Genomic DNA, 6,010 nt, shown 5'->3' with positions numbered 1-6,010 from the left:
CTAGCCAGGTGGGAAGGGAAAAGCAGGAAGAGTGCAATTCAGACAAATGCTGGGGCAGAAAAGGGTCGTGGGCCTGGCCCAAGTGGTAGAGGACCTGTCCAGCAAACTTGAGGTCCTGAGTTCAAACCCCAGGACTGACAAAATTAGTGGTAGGGACTCTAGATTGTATTTCTTTCCTCTCCTTTGTGAGCCACACTCCCGGCCCTTTGTGCTTTAGTTCGAGATTTTGAGTCATTAAAGGTCTGTTTGATATTAAATTTGAATTTTGAAAATACTACATCAGAATTACGTTGTTGAGGGAAGAGGGTTTCAGAGGGAAGGGCGAGTGTGCAAAGGCCCCGTGGCTGGAATGAGAGCACACGGAAGTCTTGGGGAAGGGGATTCAGGCACGGGGGAAAGCTAGGGCCACCGTCCTGAGGTAGAGACATTTGAGGATAGAGAAGCAAGAAGCCACCCAGACTGGCTGGGAAGAGACTGGCCCAGACAGGAGGGGCCAGGGCAGAAGCGGCTGGATTATGAAGGGTGGGGTGGGGGCTTCGTGGCGGGGTGTGGGTTTCATGCTCTGGGTGAAAAAGCCACTGGTTGCTTTGAAGTTTTGTTGCATTTGCAGGATTTGATTTCAGTTCCTGCACACTGGGTGCCAGAGGAGAATTGGGCAAAGCAGGAAGTGGACTAGGCACCGTGGCTCACGCCTGTAATCCCCGCTACTCAGGAGGCTGAGGTCTGAGGATCGAGGCTGGAAGCCAGTCTGCGCAGGAAAGTCCCTGAGACTCTTATCTCCTATTCAGCACCAAAAAGCCAGGAGTGGAGCTGTGGCTCAAGTGGTAGAGCGCTAGCCTTGAGCCACAAAGCTCAGGGACAGCGTCCAGGTCCTGAGTTCAAGTCCCAGCACTGCCCTCCCCCCACCTCCAACCACATAAAACCCAACCGCCAGGAAGTGTGGGTGCTGGGAGGGCTGTCCAGCCGGAGCGTTGAGGTGAGAGGAGGGGAGGGGGGCCGCAGAGATGGTTGTTGGGCTCAGATTTTCAGGGTGATGGAAACATACTGGGGGAGTGGGTGGGGGTGTGGGCTGACACTGAGGACCAGCCCAGAGGAGCTCAGAGACGTCAAGCAGGGAATCACAGCGCTGCCCAGGGATCATGCAGGGTGTGGGAAGGGACGGACTGCCATGTGCCCTGGATTGCGGGCAGAGCCAGTGCCCCTGTGTCCCTGCCTCCCCCTTGGTGGCTGAGTTCCGTCCGTGTTTAATAAAGACCCCGGGGCTGGCTGGGTGTGTGTGTGCGTGCGCGTGCTCATCTGTGGCAAGACCGGCGAGCCCCATTAGCTCCCGCCAGCCCCTTCCCTCCTTCCGCCAAAGATGAGGCGTGGCGGGGGGCTGATTTGGAGGAATCGAGGCCAGGAGACCCTCAGCGCTGGCACGGGAGACACCCCATTAATCTTTAACAAACACGAAGCTCCACGAGGCTGGCCCCTCAACTAATGAGGCCTGGCTCCCCCAGCTCCCCCCGGGGAGAGGAATTAACGCGGAGGTGCCCGGAGCGGGGTTCACTCCCGGCACGGGAGGCCCGCTCCCAGCCTCACTCCCGGGCTCCCCCCTTCCTTAGCGATCTCCCTCCATACCCCCCCCCCAACACTCAGGCGTGGGACCCCACCCATCTTCATCCCCTGCACAGCTGGAAAGTGTGTGGACGCGGGCCACCCCGGGGAGACTCACGCAGTTGCCCTGGGCTTCTCCCTGGTCCTCTCCTTCCTTCCTCCAGCCTCAGGGCCTGAGTCCTGGATGCAGAGTTTCCAGGCTCCCCCATCCCCTCCACAAGGGGAGCCTGGCATTTGGGCTGCGCTTTGAACCCGGTGCAGGATGCTGAGCACTTGAGGGGGCCGGGGTGGAGGAAGGTGTTTCCGGTAGGGCGCACAACCCTGGCAAAGGTGCAAGGCTGTGAAAATCACCAGCTGCCGTCTGTCCTCTGCCAGGAGCCCTGGAGGCTGGGAGGGAAGAGGACTGAACAAGGAGGCTAGACAGTGCATGGGGGGGGGGAGGCCCTGGGGGCCAAGGTGAAGAGCTGGGACCTGTGGGCCCAGGGACGGGACACAGACATCCCTGAAGGAGTCAGAGCAGGGGAAGTCATCCAGAAGCTGTTCTCCAGTGGCCAGGCAGCCGCACACTGTGGAGACCGGGGCTGGGGCGCTGTCCCTCAGCTCTTCAGCTCAAGGCCAGTGCTCTACCCCTTGAGCCACAGCGCCACTTCTGGCCTTTTCTGTGTATGTGGTACTGAGGAATCGAACCCAGGGCCTCATGCATGCGAGGCAAGCACTCTAACACCAAGCCACCTTCCCAGCCCTCTTAAAGTTTTAAAATTCAGAAATTCTTGCACTCTTCTATTTTACCTGGAAATTCTGTTATTTTAATATTATAAAAAAAGTCTAGTAGCGATTTCTATGATCTTCAGCTATTCTCCAACCTCAAGTATATCTTACCCTACATCTGGCATTTATAAAGTCAGCTTTACATTCTAGAATTCCTTAATTCTAAGATTTGACTCATTACATTCTTGAACACTTGATGGTTCTTAAGATTCTACAAATCTAGAGCTATCAGACTTGAGTTATCCCGTGTGTGTGTGTGTGTGTGTGTGTGTGTGTGTGTGTGTGTGTGTGATTTGTGGGGTTTGAACTTGGGGCCTGGTAGCTGTCCCTGAGCTCTTTTACTCAAGACTAGCGCTCTACCACTTTGAGCTACAGCACCACTTCTGGTTTTCTGGTGGTTCATTGGAGATAAGAGTCTCATGGACTTTCCTGCCTGGGCTGGCTTTGAACTGCGATCCTCAGATCTCAGCCTCCTGAGTAGCTAGGATGACAGGCGTGATCCACCAGTGCCTGGCTTGTCCTATTTTTTTTTTTTTTTTTTGGGTCCAGTTGTGGTGCCTGAACTCTGGGCCTGGGTGCTGTCCCTCAGCTCTTCAGCTCAAGGCTAGCGCTCTACCACTTGAGCCACAGCGCCACTTCCAGCTTTTTTCTTTTTGCTTATGTGGTGCTGAGGAATCGAACTCAGGGCCTCTTGCATGCAAGGCAAGCGCTCTACCACTGAGCCACCTTCCCAGCCCCTTGTCCTATTTTTTTTAAACAAGATTTTTTTTGTCTGATTTAAAAATTCTATAGTTCCTAAGTTCCCAGAAGGCGAGGGTGTTTGAAACTCAAAATCTAACCTTCTAAGACCTGTACGGTACAGGTGTTAGCAAAGGCTTTCTAAAGCGCAGTTCTAAGTGCGAGTGTGAAACCTCTCACTTGGGTCTCTTGCTGAATCTGCAGTGTCTGAGGTCAGCCCCTGGTGGCCCCTGGTGGCCAGAATCACCCGGTGAGACGCTTGGCTCCGGATTCTCCCAGGACCTCCTGGTGCGTCCTGAATTCAGCCCCTGGTCTGCTCCTGGCACAGCCCTTCTTCCACCAACTTTGAACGGGAACACCAGGGGCCCAGCATCCCTGGAACCCTGACTCTGCAGCCCTGGCTGGAATGGAGGCACATGGAAGGTGACGGGTCCCCGAGCCACTGGGCCACAGACAGGAGCTTCCTCCTGTAGCCCTGTCCACCTTTCCATATGGATGGAGCCAGGTGTGTGGATGGCCGATTTCCTCCCATGTGAGTGGCCATCTTCGAGTGACCATCTTAGAGCAGAAAGGTCTCAGTGGTGTGTGTGTGTGTGTGTGTGTGTGAGTACGCACACATGCACATGCGCACACGCACACACTTTTGCCGGTCCTGGGGCCTGAACTCAGGACCTGGGCGCTGTCTCTTAGTGTCCTCGTTCAAGGCTGACCACAGTACCACCTGGAGCGTCACCTCCGCCTCCAACTTCCAACCAAATCTCTAATTCTCACTGTGTCTGAGAATTGTGGTTCGAAGCCAACCCCAGGCAGGAGCATCCCCGAGACTCTATCTCCAACGAACCGCCCAAGAGCTGTAGGTGAGCTGTGACTCAAGCCTTGAATGACATAGCTGAGGGAGAGCACCCCGAGTTCAAGACCCAGGATCGACACACGCGTGCGCACGCACGCGCACCCCCTCACAATCATGAGGTCAACATCACACCCCCCCAAACCCCAGCGCTCAGTCCCTCTCCCCCTCCCCCTTGTCCGATCCCCAACAGATGACCCCCCTCCCCTTTTCCAGCTTTTGCCTTGTTTCAAGAGAAGCCTGTCCCCCCACTAATGGGGAGAGCGTGCTGACCGCGCCTCTCCAGCCACCTCCCTCCGTGGTTCAGGCAGGGCCATCCCTGTTGGGGGAAAAAAAAATGACTCTTACAATAAAAGATCCTGCAGAAGCAATTATCTAAATGGGAGGCCGGGAGGGGGAGAGCCATTTAGAACCCACTTCATTGCGGGATTAGCTAATTAATTAACGGTTTCACTGACAACTCTTCGGGAGAAGCGTGTGCTGAACTGGAGGCCAGTGGACTGTGATTTATAGACTCTGACACCCCCTCCCCTTCCCCCCTCCCCCAGGCCCTCCCCCCACACCCCCCGCAGCCCCAGTGGCAGAGGCCCGAGGACCCTCTCCTAGGCGTTCTCTGGAGCTCTGGGGCTGGGCTGGGCTGGGGGGTGGCGCGTGGAGATGACAGAAGGGCGGCTGGGCGGGGGGAGCTGGGGGGAACGGGAGACAATAGGAGATAACTAGGCAGCTGATGCTCCAGGGGTAGCTGCATGGACCCCTTGCCCCCAGCCCAGAGCCCCTCCATCTGTGCCTACCCCGCCCCCCTGGGCACCTCCTGGTCCCCGCTGTTCCCCTTCTTTCTGCTGGCCTTGGGGCCACCCTGGGGTGAGTCATGTGCCTTGGGCTGCGACACCCCAAAGTTGAGGAGTCGGGCTTCAGAACTTGCAAGGGATCAGCTAGGATCTTCGTTTGAGCCTGTAGCAAAGTCACCTCTGGACCCTGGGGTGCGGAGGGGAATGGGGGAGTCCCGATACCACAAGTAAAATGTTCTGGGGACCTGGAGCCCCCACATCATCGTGTGTGTGTGTGTGTGTGTGTGTGTGTGTGTGCGAGCGTGCGCGTGCCAGTCTTGGAACTTGAATTCAGGGCCTGAGTGTTTTTCATTCAAGGCTGGTGCTCTACCACTTGAACCACAGCTCCCTGTCCAGCTTTTGGATGGTTCGTCGATGATCAGAGTCTCTCACACTTGTCTGCCTGGGTTGGCTTTGCACCAGGTTCTCAGCCTCCTGAGCAGCTAGGATGGCAGGCGTGAGCCTCCTGCCTGGCTCTCTGTACCATCCTTGAGGGCCAGACAACCTCCTCCCCGGCCCCTCCCTCCCCCCACCCTCCTCCCCCTCCCCCTCCCCCCTTCTGTTTTCTTGGTGGAGAATCCATGAAGGTCATTTTCTTCCTTCCCACCACGAGCAGATGTGAACCTTGCCCCTCCCCCTCCTGCCCCCCTTCTTGTTCCTGAGTGGGGTCCATAGGAGCCCAGAGTTCAGGGAGGCAGAGAACAGAAAGAACCAGGTGCCGACCTGGAAGCTTCCGGAGGGGAATTCGCAGCAGCCTTGTGGGTGCAGAACTGCAGAACCGTGGTCCCCCTGTTAGAGACACACAGATCCATGGCAGATCTGAGCATGTGTTTGAGATGGAGGAGCCATGAGTTGGGGTGCAGTATTCCAGAGCACACAGCACGGTGAGGCGGGCCCTGCACAGGAGGGGTTCACCCCTGCCCCCGTGTGCACAGCTCTCCCCCGCCCCAACACCCATCCGCTTCCTAAGGCCACACAACGCTCCCAAGGCACCTCAGGACACCAGAGACAGCAGGCACTCACCCCAGGCCACACAGCCAAAGGGTGAAACCCGCTCAGTGCTGCTCCCCAGAGCCGGCCAACCCCGGCAGCCGCACAAGACACGCACCACAGCCTCATTCGCTCTCCTTCTCATTCTGTCTCTCCTTCTTTCTCATTCTCATTTTCTCATTCTTTCTCAGTCTCTCATTCTCATTCTTATTCTCTGCCTTCCTGTCTGTCTGCCTGCCTGTCT

General features: G+C 56.7%; 1 non-coding gene across 1 annotated transcript; it reads right to left on the bottom strand.

Annotated features, from left to right (window-relative positions):
- Positions 1-3,026: 3,026 nt before the first annotated feature.
- Positions 3,027-3,091, bottom strand: Trnaa-ugc (transfer RNA alanine (anticodon UGC)). Its single transcript has one exon. It is a non-coding gene; the product is annotated as a tRNA-Ala (tRNA).
- Between the last annotated feature and the right edge of the window lie 2,919 nt (positions 3,092-6,010).

The sequence above is a fragment of the Dipodomys merriami genome, unplaced genomic scaffold (genome assembly GCF_024711535.1).
Source record: "Dipodomys merriami isolate MVZ:Mamm:240054 unplaced genomic scaffold, mDipMer1.0.p SCAF_400, whole genome shotgun sequence".
In the NCBI taxonomy this organism is placed as follows: domain Eukaryota; kingdom Metazoa; phylum Chordata; class Mammalia; order Rodentia; family Heteromyidae; genus Dipodomys; species Dipodomys merriami.
Note: the sequence above shows the minus strand (reverse complement) of the source record. Positions and strands in the feature narration are given on the sequence as shown.